Genomic DNA, 21131 nt, shown 5'->3' on the forward strand with positions numbered 1-21131 from the left:
CCCTCCTCGACTGGAGGATCCCGCTGGAGGCAACCGGGAGGCAACAGTAAGAGCAGCGATGAAAAAAAGCATTCTCATGAATATTCGCCGCCGTGTGGAAATGTGCTCCTTGGTTCCCCGGTCCGTCTGAACGAGGGGACATTTTCCGTTTGCTTTAGTTCACTTCTTTCTGATTTTTTGGTTTGGTTTTTGTGTGTGAGTTTTCCGGTATATATTTTCTCCGAGGTTATGATACGCTGCAGGGAAATGTCACAAATTTGGGGCTTTCAGCAAACAATGGGAAGTTGAATTGAATTCCGATAGGCCAACACGGATGAACCGATGCTGCTTATAAATTGAACATTGACATTGAAAGTTTATACTATCGACTATTTTTCTCGGGATTTAGATAGAAATGAAGTCAGTAATTTTTTTTCTGATTTCCACATGTAAAAACTAATTTTCATATTATGGTGATTTTCGCAAGCTCGCTTTGTAGTCAACTTTTTCCAACCTTCCTTGCACAAACACTTCAGAGATGGTCTCAAAACATCGATATATAGAACAAATGCTGATTAATAGTTGTGAATTATTCACTTGGAACTGATATAGGATTTTAACATGCCTTATAGATTGTATCAAAACGCTGTAGTTGAATATTTGGGTTTGTGTTTGGACTAGTGGAGAATAACATGCATTCCATGCAAATAATCTTCAGGCCACAATGTCAAAGACATGATTTCCATGAATGAGTTCGTCCCAATATTCATCATACTAATCACCATTGAATACGAGATGTGGACATGTGAGTGCAACACGCAATCCAAACAAAAGAAGCAGTGAGACAAGACAAGAAAGAACCCAGATCGGAAAAAACTAAAGGCAAACAAGAACATTTCAATAATTGATATTACTTCCTTTAGCCTTCATGACCACCTGTAGAGCAGTGCGGGGCGCACGGGGCAAAAGTGCGCATTGGCTTTTTTGAAGCAAACGAGCATAAAATTACGACAACAGTGTATTCGTTGGATACATTATTACACCTGCAGCTCACACATATAAACATGATAAATTTCATGAAAGTGGCAAGAAGTTATGAGGTAAAAAGAGTTTTGCGATGTTTTGATCTATTTTTTTCAATTTTGGGGATGACGATTAATCTTACTTACCTAAAATAACTGGAAAGTTCGAAACTACACCGTCAAGGAAATCTTAATTCTATAGTAGATGATAGTGCGTATTCGTTTTTGTGGAAAAATTTGAGCTTTTTTTGAAAAATCGATTAGTTCAAAAAATTATCAAATGTTCTGAATCAATTTTTTAGCGGGATTCACAAGAAGAAAACTGATTCGAAGAAGTGTACTCCAGAAAGTCACAGGAGGGTTATGTCCAAGACATAGCATAGTTGACGAAGGATTCCGTTAGGCTATCTGCTGCATGCTGATTTTGGATATGTTTGAAGAATTACATTGTTAAACTCTTCAATAATGATTTGGGTCCGTTTTGTCTGGTTGTTAGGTATTGTTTGCTCCCTTCACCAGTGTCCATAACCGAGTGATAATGATAGAAAGATGGTGATTAGTCATTAGATGGTTCGTATCACGTACCAAAGCCGCCCTCTGTGGTCCTGGACGAGATGGCTCCTGTGTTATGTATGGATGAAATAAAGGGAAAAAGCTCATCAAAGCAATATAAGTAATTATCATTATCGAACACAATTTTTCTCACCCGAAAAAAAGTGTTACTATAGTAAAGCAAAAATATATTTGAAATGAAAAAGTAATTTCATTCATAATTTTTTATTTTCTGAGTGTTTATTCAACCTATTTCCTTTTCGTTTTAAACCCAACGGAACACGATGCTGCATGCCTCAATGCGAATTTCAATTATACTAACAGCACCCAATACGATATGTAGAGCATATGTGAAATCACTAGGGAATACATGTCGGTGGGAAAAAAGCTCCCCCTACTTTCATGTGTTTGCTATGCCGATTTCCCCCATGCAGCTTGGTTTTGATATCTCTGTTAGGGAACACATTTCGGTAGGAACAAAAGTTTCCCCTACTTTCATGTGCTTGCAATGCCGATTTCCCCAGGCAGCTTGGTTTTGATGTCTCTGTTAGGGACCCGCCACATGTGTCGTCAATTTCGACCAATCAGAAGTGGGTATTTCCGTTAGGATAGGGGTTGAGATTTTTCAATTGTTCGATAGTTAGTATAATGATATATATTATTTTATTCAATGTAAAAAATTGTTATGGAGTGCCGAAATTGATTGACCCAAAAATCTCATCAATCCATCATGAAATGACTGAGCAATAAGAATTTGAAATTGGACAATTTTCACGGTGCGCTCGATATTCGATTTTCAATTTGTATCCCAATATGTTACCGAAAGACGTAATCCTACGTCAAAATGTTGTCGGTCCGACAGAGGCTTCGAGAGGGAGTCTCGAAGCGTCGGATTGCGGCAGACCTCAGTATTTCTGAATCAGCTCTGAGGAAGAGGCTAAGTAATTTATGATTTGAACCTTCTTTCATTGATATTTCTACTTCTGCTGGAATGTGCCAGCGAGCACCTAGGGCGATTCAGACCAGTATTCACGAGTGAGCAATCTGAGGATCCGGCGAACCATTGCAGAGCACTGGACAAAGCTTTCTATGGTATGACTCTCAAAGATTTGAGGCACCTGTCGTTTGCCACAAGCCACAACCTCCAGCACGAATTCAACCAAGTTGCAAAACTGGCAGGAAACGATTAGGCTTCTAGCTTTATGAGTAACCATCGTCTGTCTCCTCGAACCCCAAAACAACGCAACGAAGCAACAGCGCTCCAAGGCAAAGCGTCAGAATCCTCAAAACTGAAATCTAAGATGAGGAAGAGAAAAAAACAATTGTTTCAAAATAATTCAAAATGAATTTCAAATGAAAATTGTTTTTATTTTCACCATACATTCAATTCAATAACGGTTAAGTTTCGTTTATGTTTATGTTTTCACGATGAAACTTCAAATAAATATTGTTTATTTTTTGACGTAGGACTTTCATTAAGAGTGACAAATCACAAAACAGGTCACGTTTTTATGAAATAAAGTTAACGTTAATAACTATTTTTGCCGCGAACGGATTTTGGCGATTTTCCTACTAAACGAATCGGAAATACCGTAAGATTTGTTTAATATGCTATACATTCGAATCCCCTGGTTTGTAAATGGTTAATTTTCATGAAAACTTTAAGCGTTTCCATTTTCTCATACATTTGTTCTGTTCATTTGTGTGCTTTCCCGAACAGAGCTTTCAATAACACGCGACTTATCGACGACCAACGAAGGGGAAATCGTAGGATTTAAAGTCTCCGTGAACAAAGGAAAAGTTGAAGAATGAAGGGGAATACTTGCCTAGAGTATAAACAGTGGATCTCGCTGAGGCAAACTTTCATTCGGCATCGGACTGTTGAGCAATCCAGTTAACTTTGCTTTCTCTGCGCTTCGATCTAAGATTGGACCCCACCGGTGGTAATCCAACTTGGATATCGTCGTTTGGTTTTTCTGTTCGTTTTTCGCGTTAAGGTAATATTATATTATCAGGCACGTAGCGTAACCGGCACGGCACGTTTCATGCAAGACAAATATTATTGCGTGTGTTTCAAATGTGTATGCGTATATATAGCGGAACGGCGCCGAACATACGCAGCACGTTTCAGACAAATGCATGAAGGAATTCTCGAAAAGAATATTTTGCCGGTGCCGGGCACGAACTACACGGGCGAGTAGCACCATACATACAAATCAAACGTCGAAGTTCGTGGTATGAGTGCGTTCGTCGCTCTTCGGTACGACATCGGTTCAATCTCCTGTAGCATTTCTCCGCTCCATCTGCGCTGCCGGTCTGTACAGAGAAGTTGCTATGCCTGATGATATGAATACATCATGTATTTGTCTGCCGGTGTCGGTACGCGCCGTTTACGCTATGTGCTGCATAATATAAAACCGTCTTTATTCGTATCGTGTGTTTTTCTTTCCGCGTCATAAATTGGACGCTTCGCGTAGTGTGTGATGAGCAAGAAGAAGAGGAAGGCAGGCTCGAGCCCTGCAAAAAACGAACGCATTGTCAGGGGCAATAAAATTTCGAGGCAATGATGTTGATGCAGTGAATAACGCTCACACTGAACCGAGCCTTCGCGAGTGTGACACCGCATCGAATAACAGCGGAGTAGGCGATTTCGACACGTCAAGCGTTAAGCGTTAAGGTTGTGCGCCAAAAAACTATTTGGGGAATACCAAGCATCTTGAATGTCTTACTGGAATGTTATAAATTATTTGGGTTCGTGTGCCAGTCGCAAAACTGCCATCAACGAGGATTGCATTTGCGCTAATATTCATCATAATGAAGCATTGTTACTGTTTTCGAGGTTGTTATTCACAAACAGAGTTTATTTCGCTTGTTTAGTCATCAAGAAAGTAAATGTCGTTCTGGAATTTTGTATGTGATTAGGTTTCGCTTGCCAGTAGCAAAACTTCCTCCACTAAGGGTGACAGCTGCGCTTCTCTCGAGCATGAGAAAGTAATGCAACTTTTTTCGAGGCCAGTTATATTAACAGAAGCGTTTCTTTTGAGGATAGCGCAAAATTGTGAGTGTTTATATTCCTAGTAGTTTCAAGCCACCAATGTATGGCTCTGTATGCATGCTATGGCGAAAGTTTGTTTGGCGCTTGGTTTACGTTGTACGAACGATGCCTAGAAGTGCGATTCCTTTGAGGCAATACTAAATAACATGTAGCATGATATTCCGATAATATCCGAAAGTATAAACAAGCGACTTATATAAAATAACAGTGTAGTTCTACGTCAACAATGCGGTCGTATCTTGGACACAACCTGTTATAATTTTTTTTTCAACAATGAGTTTCAAATAAATCAAGTGAAGGTAACTATGTATTTATAAACTTGACCTATAAAAATAAAAATGATTTGGTGTCCGTTCCTCACGATTTAACTCTAGATCGGAGCAACGGATTTAAACAGTCAGTATCAGGATTGATGCGTCTTAGTCTACATTAGGTTTATATGTCAAACAAAAATTATATACCGCGAGTATAGATTACGTACATAAAAATAATTTCTGTGGGAACTTGAGTGTTCGAATTGATTTATATTAATATATCAATTGTGGGAGGGACGAAGTTCGCCGGGTCAGCTAGTTTGTAAATAAAAAAAATTCTGATTCAAATGTTGGACATTTTCAGGTATCTTCTATTGTCAGTCTCCAACCTCCCATAAATTTCCACGTGATAGGTTCGGCCATAACACCCACCCATCTCCAATCATAAAACATCATACAACACCCCCCTCCCCTCCCCCTGGTAATGATAAAGCATTTATTTTTGTTACAAGTTACCTCAGAAGTACAATTCAATAAGTGCGCATTTGTCATTTTGTGTTAAAACAGGTTTTTGTCCAACTACAAGCCAAACTCGAGAATTTATTGTACTACGTTTTGAAGGGTGACCGGAATAAATCGCCACAGTAAACAACTGCAACAGAAACAACCGCTTAGAAAAAGTGTAGTAGGCTAGAAATATTTGGCGCGGGAAAAACATCATGTGCCTCACATTTCTATTATAAATTTATTCTCTTGTTCTCGTTTTTCGAAATTTATTCTGAGGACAATGTAATGGGGACGAAGTCCCCATTTGGCGAGGATAAGGAATCGAGGCGGCCCATGCCGCCAAGATGACGCAATCCGAGTCCACCGCCGACCCGCCGTCGGAAGCGGCGGTGTCTCGCACGCAAACCTGGGATCCACTGATTGCCCGGTTAGTTTGAAACATAGGATACGATCCTTTAGCAATGTCCGACCGAGCTCTAGCGAGCGTCGGACGGTATACGTCTGCCCGGGGCGTTACGTTTGCCTGGGGCGATACGTTTGCCCGGTTAATTCTTGTTTTGAAATACAATACCGCGCCACAATATTTATAGCCTACTACACATTTTATAAGCGGTGGTTTCTGTTGCAGTCGTTTTCTGTGGCGATTTATTCCGGGAACCGTTTTGAAGGTAATATATATAATTACAATTTAATCAGCAAACTGAATTTTATTTGCTTTTATTTGGAAAGTATTAGTAAAAAGCGTGCAAAATAGCGTGCAGTTTGGATTTTAGTTTACTTTGTCTCCGAGTTCAATTTAAAAAAAAAACATACAGAAAAACGGATTCATATCAACAAAATTCACAAATCTGTCAGTTGTTCTGAACCCAACACTACAAAATACAAAAAAAAAACCTAGCTCATCTGTAGTATATGTCAAACCACGTTGAACTCAAACGTTAATACATGCATACGTGATACATGAGAGAGAAAGAAATGAATTTATTTTGAGGGGAGTCACTTCAAAATGTAATTAAGTCGAGTCGTAGAGGAAGATAGCGACTGAACGCCCGGCTGACTTGTAACCTTTTTCAAAGCTTACAAGCTGAGATCACTCGCTTGGTGATAGTTTTGATATCAATGACAACATATTTACAAACAAAATATTGTTTGTAAATATAAATAACCGCACAAGAAATAATTGAATTATATAAAACAAATTAAATAAAAGAGAAACAGAAACGAATTTCGCAAATCAAATTAAAATTTAATTCAAATTTCTGGCAACCCACTATGAGTTTCGTCGTCACGCAACGTATTCCAAAAAACAGAGGAACTTGCAGCACGGCAGAAAGAATTGATGTGTCGTTAAGTGAGACGGAACTCATTTCGGTTAGCCAATCAGGAGGTAGCACAGTGTAGTTATTTGAAAATTCGAACCTAGTTAGCGCAGGAATAAGAGGCGGATTTCACTGCTCACATCTCTGCTAAACTCATCAGTGGAGCCGATACCAATATCAGCACAGCATCCAACTGAGCACAAAGCGCGCAATCCACAATTGATGCGTGATGACGCCACGCATCGTACGATCCTTTGTAAGAACGGGATCCGGAATGCCATATAAGGCCCTCTAGCCCACTCGACGCTCTTCTTCTTCTTCTTCAATGGCACTAACGTTCCTAGAGGAACTTCGCCGTCTCAACGTAGTATTACTTGCGTCATTTTTATTAGTACTTAGCTGAGATTTCTATGCCAAATAACACGCCTTGAATGCATTCTGAGTGGCTAGCTCTAGAATACGCGTGATCACAGTGCAAGTCGGAGGAAATTTCTTTGACGAAAAATTCCCCCGACCAGAACGGGAATCGAACCCGAACACCCGGCATGTTAGTTATGACGCTAACCACTCGGCCAAGGGAGCACAACGACGCTCGACGCTCTCTTATTCCTGGATTAGCGAAGCAAAAAGTGGTGTTAATTTCCTAGTGAATCTAGTGTTAACAGCAATTTAATTGCTTTATTTTTTTTTATCCCATTTATTTATTTAAGGCTCATTAGCATTTTAGCAGTAACAGAGCCGATTTTTAATCGTGTACATGTCACATGGTTATCATATCTATAATTAGCACATTACACAGTTGCCGTTCGCCAGTATTCCTTCTATACCATTACATATGGTACATTCACACAGTAGCCATTTAGGCGTAAGAGTATTCTTTCTGTTCTTCCATTATCCAGTTGGACTACCGGACAGCGGAGACAGTTGATTGATCATTGTTGAGTTATTTATAGAACAGCAGCCCGATGTGTCTTGCAGAGCAGAGCAGTTGTATGGATGAATCGATCTTATTTCGACCGTGGATCGATCTCCATCGCTGATGATTGTTGCGTGGACGTAGCTATTCTATAACAACACAAAAAAGATGGTCAATGAGGGTCCTGAGTTTTGAACTCACGATCGATCGCTTACTAAGCGAACGCGCAACCAATGTGGCTACGGAGACCCCCTTAATTGCTTTAGCAAACAGTGGTTTTGTTCAATAAAACATTTACAGTACGCGAAGATAGTGAGCGTAGCTAGTAAGGCTATTTTCATATAGCCCTGGTCCTCCTCATAGCTAACGTTGAGGCCAGCTAATAGGTGAAGAGGTCACATCCGGTCGAAGAGTTAGTTAGTCGACACATTTAAGTTATTTTCCGACCGTGAATGCAAGGTGTCGCGAGTGAACAAATCCGAGATAATTCCTCTCGGAATGCACATACCGCTATCCAGGTCGCCGAAGGTCGTCCACCAACCACCATCATCTAATCTTTCGACCAGAGTCGGAATTATAAGCCGTAGAAGCCGAAGACGTCCATCTTGCCGGTTGGGAACCGGAAAACGCAGCGCAGCAGATCTCTGAAAGCCGGCACAGCCGCCGGTAATAACCACGTGGTGACGGTATCACAACAGCGACGGAAGCAGATATGAGCAGAGCGTGTGAGTCCGTTTAGATCTTTTTACTAAATAAATTGTAATTGGATTCTGGAATAAAGTGTTATTTGATTCGTTTTTATACATTTTGCTTGCGATATTTTCTTGTGTACTCCAAAGAAATTGATTTCAGCTTGATTAGCTCCAGCATAAAGAAGGGACAGGTGAGTTTCCACTAGCGCGTTTTAGTCGACCCTGAGAATAATTGAGTGAGAGTTAGCTTGGCTGGCTTAAGAAGACGTCCGCATCGGAGACGAGTGGAAGTCTTCGTAAGTTACAGACTATTGAGTCATGTTGACGGAGAAGTTGCTGGAAGAAGCCAAAAGTCATTTCCAATTGAATACGAAGGGTAATTACTTCCCCTAACTATCCTCAGTTGAATATGACTCTGCCGAGCCCTGTCAAATAGCATTACTTTCGTCTCGTCTAACCAAACCATCTTATTCCAGCCATCACTTAAATATAGTCCTAGGCCCACTTCAATATTTTTTTTATATTTTTGCGGAAAACCATGGCTTCTTAAGTGCTACTCTGCCCATAAGACCTTTCTTATGAAGACGATTTCGTACGGATTGTGATATTTGTTGAAAGGAAACTCGCTTTCAATCTATTTAGCAATTTTCGGAGCTGATAGTCCCCGGTCCAGCTACGCCGTCTTTACGATAGCTTGATCAATTCGGCCAATTATCTTTGAAGGTTGCTCCGATCGCTTAGCTGGTGAGAAAGAACCACGCTTTTTGTACATCTGCACAATCCTAGCGACCGTATCTTTGTGAAGCTGGACAATATCGACGATATCACGGTAACTTTTGCCAGTTTTATGATGTTAATAATCAAATTTCGAATGCTGATCGAAATTCGTGATTTTTTTGGGTATTTTGCAACAAATAACTTAAAATTTTTAACACGAAACTGAAATTTGGAGCACGAAAACTACAAGAGCACTAAATGACAGCTAGACACAGTGTGTCGCAATAACGATTTTGAGTAATATGCGTTTGAAAACTGTTAATGAACCGTTACATTTTTCGTAGAGTGACCCCCCTGTATAGAAATCAAAGACACAGTCCTATGTCAAAAAACTAAAAAAATACTTGAAATTTTCAACAACATTCTTAGCCCTGGTAAGTGATGACGCAAGGCCAGATTTTTTATTTTGGTGACATGTTTTCGAAACCTGAACTAAATGCAAAAGTTTCCTTGGAATACTGTTCACCCGAATATAGTCTGCAATTGATGCCTCAGTCTCCAGCCTCGGAAGCGCTTCGGAATAACTTCATAAGCATCTCAGTCTATTTGGCCTTGAATAATTCAGAGCATTAGCAACGTCTGTGTCTGAACGAGACAGCATTCGCTTCTATAAGCACATACCCAGTGCTTCTGAAAACTACATTATCAAAAGGAGCAGTACCAAGTGCGCCCGGCTCAAATTTATTTTATACCCGCAAAAAGGAAACGCCTGGAAGCACTAAGTAAGCTTACGGTTGAACCGAAATGAAGACGGAGGGAGCATTTTCAAGAGCCTTTCGCGCGAAGCTACCCGCTGCTGTTGCTCCTGCTAGGGAAGTCATCTTCCCGGTAGTGAGAGTAAACATTCCCATCCCCACAAGTTTGTCTACTTTCGTCGGCCACTCGGCACCGCACCACCGGCTACCGATCCCTTCCTTCCCACGAGTTCCTTGTCTTTTAATGACATCATTTTGCTTTCCATTCTTTTCGCCTTTCTCTCGAACTTCCCGAGCTTTAATGGGCCACAGATATCAGTCTCCCGATGCAATATCTTCCCCTCGGATCGCTGGCGGAGATAGGGGATGTGTCCCGTTTCGACAAACCTCCCTGTCTACTGCTGGTACTATGCTACGGAACCGAAGAAACAACAGAAAAACAGGCCAACCAAAAGGAGCCGCTTCCCAAACGTGGGAGGGGAAGATTTCGTCTTGCGCTTTTTTCTTTATCCAACAACGCTTTCGCCGTAAATAACGTCTTAAGGGAGCAACACATTTGGCACCGTGTCCGTGACTTCTGGGAGGTGTTATTAATTTTCACTTGCGAGCCCCCTCCCGGCGCCGACAGGTGGGAAAATTGAATTGCGATTCCTCTTTGATACTAAAGTTCGGCGGCTTGAAAGAAAACGATTACAGTCAAACAAATGGTACGGTCTGTTGATTCAACGGAACATGTTGAATTATGCCATTTTTAATTTATTTCAGGCCAATTCGTGGAGCCACATTATTGTAACAGTCTCTAGATTCACGTTCGTTCGAACGACATACTCGTTGAAAAACAAAAGATTTATTCGACTACATTAATGTGTTCGCCTTCAAAATTGTCTCCATTATATTATTTGATGATGATGGTCCCACCTCATTCCCCTGCAAAGGTTGATAATAATTATATTACGGTATTTATATTTTTTTCATCAACTAACCAGTGAACAAATCAAATTGAACAACAAAACGGACTGGTTATCTCGCAGACATAGATTACTAGACGAAAGAACAATTTAAGCCATTATCTAAACGTATTTATTCCATGGCATGTCGAGAGAATTTCCTACCCAGAAGACCCTAGACCATTCGGGAATTGAACCCAATACCTATGTCAGTATTAGCCAAGAATTTACAAGGAAATTCCCCCTTATCAGATCCCTGGCAAAGGTATTATCGTTTCCGAGTTTGAGCAGCTGAGCATACCCAAGCCTAATTCTAGTATCAGGCCCATTACTTATCCCAAGGTATGTCAAGATAGTTTCCAACCAGAAAAAATCCTTGACCGATCAGGAATTGAACCCAATACCTATGTTAGCATTAGCCTTGAATTTACAAAGGAATTCCCGCTTTACTAGATACCCGACAGCGACCTACTAATGCGATCGTTTTCGAGACCAGACAGCTGAGCAAACCTATGCCTGGTTCCGGCCGATACTTCAGGCCTTACATTCAACCTAGGGTATAACGTGTCAACCTGCATCTGCAATGAGATCTGCCACAACACAGAAAAATCTTGTTATAATTATCTGTTGAAAAAATTAATTTACAAGTATTTCGATCGAGCTATCCCTATCTTCACTCCGGTTTCCACATTGAACCCCTCGGAATGCTCTTATTTTATTCGCGAAAAACTGCTTTTGCTTATGTTTGATCTCAAGTCTTTCTATGTTCGTCAATTGATTTAATTGATAAACTAAAATGAAATTAAAACAAAACCAATCAATACCATCATCATCATAGTTTTGAGATAAGATGAATAAAATAAAAAATAAAATAAACAATCACACAAACAGACAATAATTTACTCGTTATATGAAATCATGATGACGGTCCCCTTACGAAAGTTTGAGCAGGAAGGGTTCTTTTTCTGATAATTATAGTTATAACGAAATTTATTTGTTAGCAGTTAGCATAATGAATAATAAAAAATGGACTGGTTATATCACAGGCATAGATTCGTTATCGAAAGAACAATTTTAATCATCATTTGGACGTATTAATTACATGGCGTGTCGAGGGAATTTCCAACCCGGGTAGAGCCTAGACCAATCGGGAATTGAACCCAATACCTATGTTAGTATTAGCCAAGAATGTACAAGGGAATTCCCGCTTTATCAGATTCCCGGCCACGGTGCTATCGTTTCCGAGTTGGAGCAGCTGAACATACCCAAGCCTTATTCTAGCCGATACTTCAGGCCCATTACTTATCCCAAGGTGTCAAGAAAGTTTCCAACCCGACAAAAATCCTTGACCGATCAGGAATTGAACCCAATACCTATGTCAGCATTAGTCTTGAATTTGAATATTAGAAGTCAAAAAAGAGAAAAGTTGATACATTTTACAGTTTTTCATTATTAAAGACATAAATACAAGTCTAGTGGGAGAAATTGCGATTGGTATTTCTGTTCTTGTACCAACACTTCTTCAAATCCTCAAACTCAATCTCTAGAATAGCGTTAAACTCTTTAAATAATGATGATGGTCCCACCTCATTCCCCTACAAAGGTTTGAGCAGGATGAGTTATCTTATTGATAATAATTGAGTTACTGTATTTCTTTGTTACATCATACTAACCAGTGAGCACATCAAATTGAAAAGAAAACGGACTGATTATCCCGTTATATTATTACTAATCGAAAGAACAATTCAAGCCTTTATCTATAGTATTCATTCCATGGCATGTCGAGAGAATTTCCAACCCGGGAAGACCCTAGACCGATCGGGAATTGAACCCAATGCCTATTTCAGTATTAGGCATGAATTTACAAGGGAAATGCAAACCCAAGCCTAATTCTAGCCGATACTTCAGGCCCATTACTTTACATATCCCAAGGCATGTCAAGAAAATTTCCAACCCGAAAAAATCCTTGACCGATCAGGAATTGAACCCAATACCTATGTCAGCATTAGCCTTGAATTTACAAAGGAATTCCCGCTTCACTGAATACCCGACAACGGTCTGTTAATCGTTTTCGAGACCAGACAGCAGAGCAAACTTAAGCCTAATTCCAGCCGATACTTCAGGCCCTACATTCAACTTGGGGTATAAGCGTGTCAACCTGAATCTGCAATGAGATCCGCCACAACACAGAAAAGTCTTGATATAATTATCTGTTGAGAAGATGAATTTACAAGTATTCCGATTGAGCTATCCCTAGCTTACCTCAGGTTTTCACATTAAACCCTATGGAATGACTTTGTTTTATTCGATCAAAAATTCTTTTGCTTTTTGCAGACTTCACAATTATTTTTTTAAATTTAATTGAATAACTAAGATAAATATAAAAGCAGTTATGTACTTTTAATTGAATGAATTTTTTTCATCAAATTATTCGATACAAAATCATTACCTGAGGGATATGCAACTTCTCTGATTGTGATTCGGTGATCGTTCATAAGAATATCACAGTTTTCACGTTTCCACCGGTTTTCAATACGCTAAGTCGTTAAGTGCGATTCACATACAACATCCACGTCACATTCACGTTCCGTCCCGTCATGTTGCGTCAATTATTCTTCCAAGCAGTTCTTATGCAAACATTGAACCCAATGTTTTTCGTTGCTTTGAATCCATTGTGAAAATTGAAAATGTGGTTACGGATTTTTTTCTCTCATTGTACTATTATTAAATATGATCTTTGATGGAACCTAGGTTGAATCCCAACAGAAAGTATGAAGAATTGCGCGAACCAAATTTTTACATACAGCATTATTGGGTGTGAAACATATTTTTACATACAATCGGCGACTTGTAAGGGGGCCTGTGCGAGCCTTTTAAAATCGCCGACTTTTGCGCCAGAGGACCAATGTCCTCTGTTGGGATTCGGATTGATTGTTGCCCGGACCAGCGCGTACCGTAGGCCTCGCTACAGTATCCTCCTTCAAATTGCGGCTTGCCACACTTCCCAATATGCTGACGAGTTTTTTGTTACTTCAAAAAAAAACTCAAAATTATGTCACTCGTTTTCACCAAAATTGAACTTCTTCGCTCGGCGGCTCAGAATGGAAAGGTCGATTCCTCTGTTCTTTCCGATTGCGAAACCTTTCGAATCTTCTAGTAAATCTTTTTATATTTCTGTCTCTACTTCCGGATCTTTAGGCATACTCTAATCTAGAATTTTCGTCGAGGACTACTAAGTTCTTGATCGATTATTCTAAGCGTCTGATTCTATTCGTGGTCTGAAATCTAACATTAGGCGTAACTCAATTTAAAATTTTCATGAAACGACCTACTCGTTTCAGACTTTTGAAGAAGAAGCGCTTTTTGACGTAGGATTACGTCTTTCGGGAACATATTGGGGTACAAATTGAAAATCGAAAATCGAGCATTTCGTGAAAATTGTCCAGTTTCAAACGCTTATTGCTCAGTCATTTCATGATGGATTGATGAATTTTTCGCGTCAATCGTTTTCGGCACTCCATAACAATTTTTCATATTGAAGAAAATAATATATGTCATGAAACTAACTATCGAACAATTGAAAAATCTCAACCCTTATCCTAACGGAAATACCCGCTTCTAATTGGTCGAAATTGACGGCACATGCGGCGGGTCCCTAGCAGAGACATCAAAACCAAGCTGCCTGGGGGAAATCAACATTGCGAATACATGAAAGTAGGGGAAACTTTTGTTTCTACCGAGATGTGTTCCCTAACAGAGACATCAAAACCAAGGTGCCCAGGGAAAATCGGCATTGCAAATATATGTAAGTCGGGGGCATTTTTATATTGCAAGTAAGATGAGTGACACGATTAATTCTAGCAAATAAAATTTAAATTTGGAACTTTAATGTTGCTTGTTTCGTGAAATTTAATATCCATGACCGATCGTGTATTATGAAAAATTTAGCACAAGTGTAAGTGTAAAATTGTATATGGTTTTTTCTATTTTATTGTATAATTTATTTCTATTTTCATAAATAAAAACCAGATCGTGTTCCCGCTCGAAAACGGGTCCCATATACTCTACATATAGTATTGGGTTCAGTTAGTCCAATTAAAATTCGCATTGGGTTGAATAAACACGCAGAAAGTAAAAGTTGTAAAAGAAAATTACCTTCCTCATTTCAAATATGTTTTCTCTATATTAAAGTAACCTGCTTTTACTGATGAGAAAAATTGATAATTGTGTACGGTATTGGTAATTATCTTATATTACATTGCACAATGATCCAGGAGATGTATTTAAGTGGAAATTAACATTTAGAGCTCGAAAGTTATTCTCTAGACAAAAAAAAAAATTTCTTCGACCAAAATTGTCGATGAAATAAAAAACCTAACATTCTTATCTTTATAGATAGAGGTAAACATAGTTCGACAATGTCGTAGTCCCAATTATTTCAAACATCTTTGTAGAACAAAGTTTTTTTCTATCTCTTGAATAAACGATATAGCGCTTTTTAAGTGGGATTAAGATATGGACAAGTTCTGTACGCAAAATGTTGGAATTGATGAGCTCTAAAAGGTAAACGAAGACAGTTTTGATGTAGAATTTGAAATATTAAAATGAATGCAAAAATCCCTATGGTCAAAGCGCTAAATCGATCGAAATTTTTGAGTTTTTTTTCTTCCATACATAACATGGGAGGCATCTCGTCTAGGGTCACAGAGGGTGGTTTTCATCACCACTTCGGTATCTTTTATCTGATACGCACCATCCAACGACTGTTCACCACCTTTCTATCATCAACACGCGGTAAACACTGGTGGAGCGAACAAACAATATCTAACAACCAAACCAAACGGCCACCAAAACATTATCAAACAGTTTAACGATGAAATTCTTCAAACATATCCAAAATCAACAGACAGCCTAACGGAATCCTACGTCAACTATGCGGTCGTGTCTCGTACACAACCCTCCTGTGACTTTTTCCCCAAAATTATCCTTAACAGAAAATAAAGTCCATACAAATAAGAAAATATCACTTTTAATCTAACAATATTGATGCCAGGGAATGAATAGCTGTGAAGCTGCCTATGTACTGTAAGATGATGATTTCGTATCGTATTCAGTAAAATTAAACAAATGAATGAAAGAAGGCATCCGATCGATTAATATTTCTGTAGAGACGGGTCTATTAATAAGGATTTTTATGTATATCTATGAACATCGAGACAAGAAAACCAGAGAATGTTGAGTTTCTTATGTTAATATTGGAATATCTATCTGAATGTTTTTCAACAGTCTACTATTGAAAATAGAAATTATTAATAATTCATGGTTCCAGATCCTTTCTACCACTACAACTCATCAGTCCGTGCTCAATTCAGTTCATATAACAATCGGTTCTTCTAGAGCCTCCACTTGAAATTTTACGTAACTTACGTATTTCTGAACTGTTTGAAAACCGCAATTCAAAAGCAATTGTCCTTAATGTCCGACGTCCTCGACGTGCCTCTAGGCTCAGATCCTTTCACTTTTTCATGATTTTGCTATTATAATATGCTCAAAAATATATGTAAATACACATGAGTGTTGAACGTTGAGCGTTGAGCGTTAAGGTGGAAACAGAATGCCGCGTTGTGCGTTACTTCTCATCGGCTGTCATTGCTTGCGTTTTGTACTAAAACATTCGCCCAACGCAGTCTGTTGATTTGCAGTCACAATCTAGCATTCGCGTCACCAGTTTTCATGTAAACAAAAACAAAATAAAATTCGTATGAAAATCTTGTTCTTGTTGAGTTCAAGGATCAGTTGAATGTTTTTATAAACAACACATTGACATATCCGCGCTGGCGGCATTGAGCTTCGTTTACTAGTTCAGGGAAGCGTGAAAGAATAGCTGATTTTCAGTCGTAATGAACACGTTTTCAAAATTAAAATTATGAATGAAGATCAGCTTTTCCATATCAAACTAGTATTCTATTCAAATGAAAAACATTTTTGTTTGCAGGTGGTACAAAAGTCTCATACGAAAATTGTTCATGAATAAAACTCTATATCATGATGCAAAAAGCAATGTTGGAATTGTTTAGCCGTATGGTTGAATGAAAGTCAGAAACACGTGTTTCAAGTAATCAAATAACATGATGTGAAAATTTTCATTCAAAATTTAGAATTTAAAAACCGGCTTCGTATCTTCTACTCTGATAGAGATTACACTAACGAGTTTGGGAATCAAATTATTGCCCTAATTTTAAGTTGCCACCAGACGTCGACACCATGCCACTGTCATCGCGAATTCGGCGCAAGCAGTTTAGAACAAATGTTAGCGTTTAGTACAACGATGCTAATGACGCAACGCATTATTGTGTTCGATTAAATGGAAACACACATATTTAAAATGAAGTGTCAACGCACAATTGTCGCAACGCGACGCATAACGCGGCATTCTGGTCCCACCTTTAAACGTTGAGCGTTGGGCGTTAAGAACTGAGCGTTAAGCGTTAGGCGTTAAGCATTGAGCGTTAAGTATTGGGCGCTGAGCGCTGAGTGTTGAGCATTAGGCGTTGACCGTTGGGCGTTAAGTATTGAGCATTGAGCGTTGAACGTTGAGCGTTGAGTTGACCATTGACCGTTGGGCGTTGATCATTGAGTGTTGAATGTTGAGTGTTGAGTGTGAAACGTTGAGCGTTGAGCCGGAAGTGTTGAGCATTAATCGTTGAGCATTAATCGTTGAGCGTTGGGCGTTGAGCGTTGAGCGTTAACCGTTGATGCTAAGCGTTGGGCGTTAAGAATTAGGCGTTAAGCGTTGGGCGTTAAGCATTAAGCGTTGAGCGTTGGGCAATGAGTGTTGACCGTTGACCGTTGGCCGTTTGATTAAAATTTTACCTTCGGGTCTGCTCAAATGGGGAATGTCTCTTCCTTCAACGTCTGCTGGATTCTTTCACTGATTGGTTTATTCTGAATCAAATGGATGTAAACTTCCTTAAGCTTTGTCTTATCTTGTTTTCGCGTACGAAACAGACTATATTGCACAAATATGTCTTGCTAGATACAAAAATAAGGCGCACTAGCGAAGACACGGACCTGAGATGTTTGGGCATGGTAAAAAAAATCATGATATATAAACACTCATAACTATGTAGTACATCTTCGAATTTTCAAAAATTTATGGCCATCTACTCCCTTGAATCATTTTACTGCTCTCTGGCCCCCTCTGTTTTACAGTACGGTTCAACAATTTAGACCAAACAGTCAAAAAATGGTCAAAAGTCGAAAGAGTTGAATCAGTCCAACAACGGTTCGTGTGATATGCACTTTGTTAATTGTCGTGGATGCAACCAATTAGGCTACGAAGACCCCCTGTCAGAGCTTTGATGATAGTTGATGTTTTATAAGGGCACATCGATTGTCCCGTTCCGATAAATTGCCCCGTTACAATAAATGAATGAGTTCTTGCTCTCGCGAGAACAATACACAAGCTGCCCATATGATGTATCAATTTGATGCCTTACATCAATGCACGCAATGAGTAGGAGTGAGAGTTCCAGCCCAACGGGCGGTAAATTAAATAAATAGGTGCATTTCCCCGTGAAAATTATCTGGATCTAAATAAATATATTTTTCCATTTCCAGTTTTTACCAGGTCTGATCATTCGAACATTGGCAAAATTATGCTAGTCTCGTTTTTATTTACATTCACTGCACGAATAACCACTTTTCACATCGTGCATGTTCTATTCCAAAGTCCCAATATTCGATAACGCAATATTCAAGTAACTCGGGTAATAAACAACGACCTCTAATTTCTCAATCATAACCGGTTTATTCATGTGGACTTTGGGTCCAACGTATAATTCAATCAGGGATATATTCACCTGCCCGATGTGATTAATTCCCCATTGAGATATGAACCTCTGGATGAATCACTCTTTTTTACCTTTGCAAAAACTAGGAACACAGTTGTACCACATGCAACTTGGGAACACGCCTCAATTTTGCTTTTTCCGAAATCCACGTGTATCAATAAAACATCATCTGCGGTCATAACTTATTCCTGCACTTATTCAGAACCTCTAGCCTTCAGTAACAATCGTTACCCCTACCCATTTGCCATCATATGTGTAAATGAGTAGGAAAATTGCAAATTCCCCATCATTTACCATTCTCAGCGCGTAACTTCCGAGAGCCGAGAATTGCCATTTTCGCGCGTCATCCGTAAGCAGAGGATCAGACATTCATCACATGTGGGAAGTTCCGATGGTAATGATGATGATGATGCTGATGATGCTGTGGCTGTGGAGAGATAGTTGCTGTGATTGCTGCATATTCATAACCTGACCCATACATATTAAATGTTTGCACTGCTTGAATAATTCTCTGACAACATGTGGTTTACGAATGAACAGATATGAATATTTGATAAATGGCAACGAATTGGAGAGTTCATGCGATGCTGGAGATTTCCGTGAAAAATGAATCAGTTGAAAATTAAAAAAAAAACAATTACTAAAATAATTCAAGCTGAAAAGTATAAGATTAAAATAATGAGAAATAAATTGTCTTGAGGAGTATGAAACGCGTTCTGACAATACAGAGTGAAAAAAGCTGCGCTGTTTACACATTTCCTGTGCCCGCTTCATTCGCAGACGTATTTTTAATTTGATTAACTGTGGATAATATTCACAGAATCGAAACGAAAAAAAAATTACGTCCATCCCATAATCATGAAAAAAATATACATAATACTGCACTCATTTCGGATGAACCCTGAAGAAGACGACCCAAACGAAGGAGCAAAATGAAAGAAACGATAATTTGATACTCGATTTCATGGTTGGGAAAATTTCCAATGAATATAGATGACATTTTTCCTCCCGACTCGATCAACACGAACCCCACTGCCCTCGGTGATTAATTGTGCGATTCTAGACATTCTATTTTCCATTTGCTAGTGTAAGCGTTTCCGTTCACACAAATAATTACTTGATTGTTGTGCTTCGAAATTAGTCAGTAATAGAATGGAGGAAATTTTAGTACCTTGACCACAGCCAAATGATTAATTCATCTCGTCCTCAAGCGCTTACCTGAAACAGAGAATGCAACTATTACTAACGATAGCAGGGCGCAACAAATGAATATTATTAGAATCTACGATAGGATGTATAGCAAACCGGAACAAATCGTTTCTGGTTTCAGAATATATAACGCATTTAATCGAGCTTTCAGCGCGATAGGAAATCGGTATGCTATCATTCTGAACCGACAAATTCCATTTCCCTACAAAAAATAACCATAACACGTTAATACTTTTCCGTCGAATCCAGCTCAGAATACAACCCAAAAGGATTTTACTTTCACTCTCTCTCTCTCTCTTTTTCGTTTAGCGTTTTCCTGCGGACTCTTGGTGCCCTCCAACCGCCAAGCCGACAGTAGCATTGCGGTGGCGTCCCTACCACATCAAGCGGATTCTAACAACCCCCCGACCAAAGGGGTGAGCATAACCCAACAACTGACGGTTCGGAAGGCGCTTATTACTATTCCGCACCGCACCGTATTTCTGCAATCGTTTGGCTTCCTGTACAATCATCAAAACGGATGCGGTCTGACATGACGATGATGGTTTCCTAATTTGAATTGTTACGTTTGTTTTGGAACTGGGGACTTCGAATTCCAAGCCCCCGGAATCATTCGCATATGGCAATTGATGCTTTGCGTAAGGCTGTATCGAAGGCATTGATTTCGGATGTGTGAACACAAAAACGTGTCGATCACTTTGGGTGAATCAAATGTTGCCCGATGTGTAATTTTGTCTGATGATTATGTTACATTCGGCGCATCTTTGTTATGTTACTGAAATAGACCAATAGAGACACAAGGTAGTTGGTGTCTGCTGCGCTTTTACCTTTTGTCCTACCATACTTTGTTTACAAAACATGTAACCTGGAATGTCATCTTTCAGGAGCGCTTTCCTATGACTGGATTAGATTCGTGTTGCTCGATGTATGGCAAGCATGCCAATAGCCAATATTTAAAACCAATATTTCTACATTTCTAATTTGATAATTTTGACGTAGGACTACATCTAACAGGAATATATGAGGGGTAAAAAAAATCTAAACACAGAACATATAAGAAAAAGTGAAAGATTTCGAATGCTTATAACTCGAACATTTTGACATAGGACTAGGTCTTTAATATTTATATAGGGGGGTCACTCTACGAAAAATGTAACGATTTATTAAGAGTTTTCAAACGCATATTACTCAAAATGGTTATTGCGACATAAGTTGTGTTGTATATCATTAGACAGGAAAATTGTCCATTTTTTTTTGTTTGAAACATGAACTGTGAAAATAGTAGAAAAGTTAACATTTTGACGATTTAATTGGGTATGTTTTCTTTCGATTTCACTATCCACTCGCTTCCTCC

At 39.2% G+C, this 21131-nt stretch overlaps 1 protein-coding gene across 1 annotated transcript in view; it reads right to left on the minus strand.

Annotated features, from left to right (window-relative positions):
- The window catches only part of LOC129762628 (uncharacterized), a 190159-nt gene that overhangs the window by 108986 nt on the left and 60042 nt on the right, over window positions 1–21131 (minus strand). The gene's annotated exons all lie outside the window — the stretch shown is intronic.

This window comes from Toxorhynchites rutilus, chromosome 1 (assembly GCF_029784135.1).
Source record: "Toxorhynchites rutilus septentrionalis strain SRP chromosome 1, ASM2978413v1, whole genome shotgun sequence".
In the NCBI taxonomy this organism is placed as follows: Eukaryota; Metazoa; Arthropoda; class Insecta; order Diptera; family Culicidae; genus Toxorhynchites; species Toxorhynchites rutilus.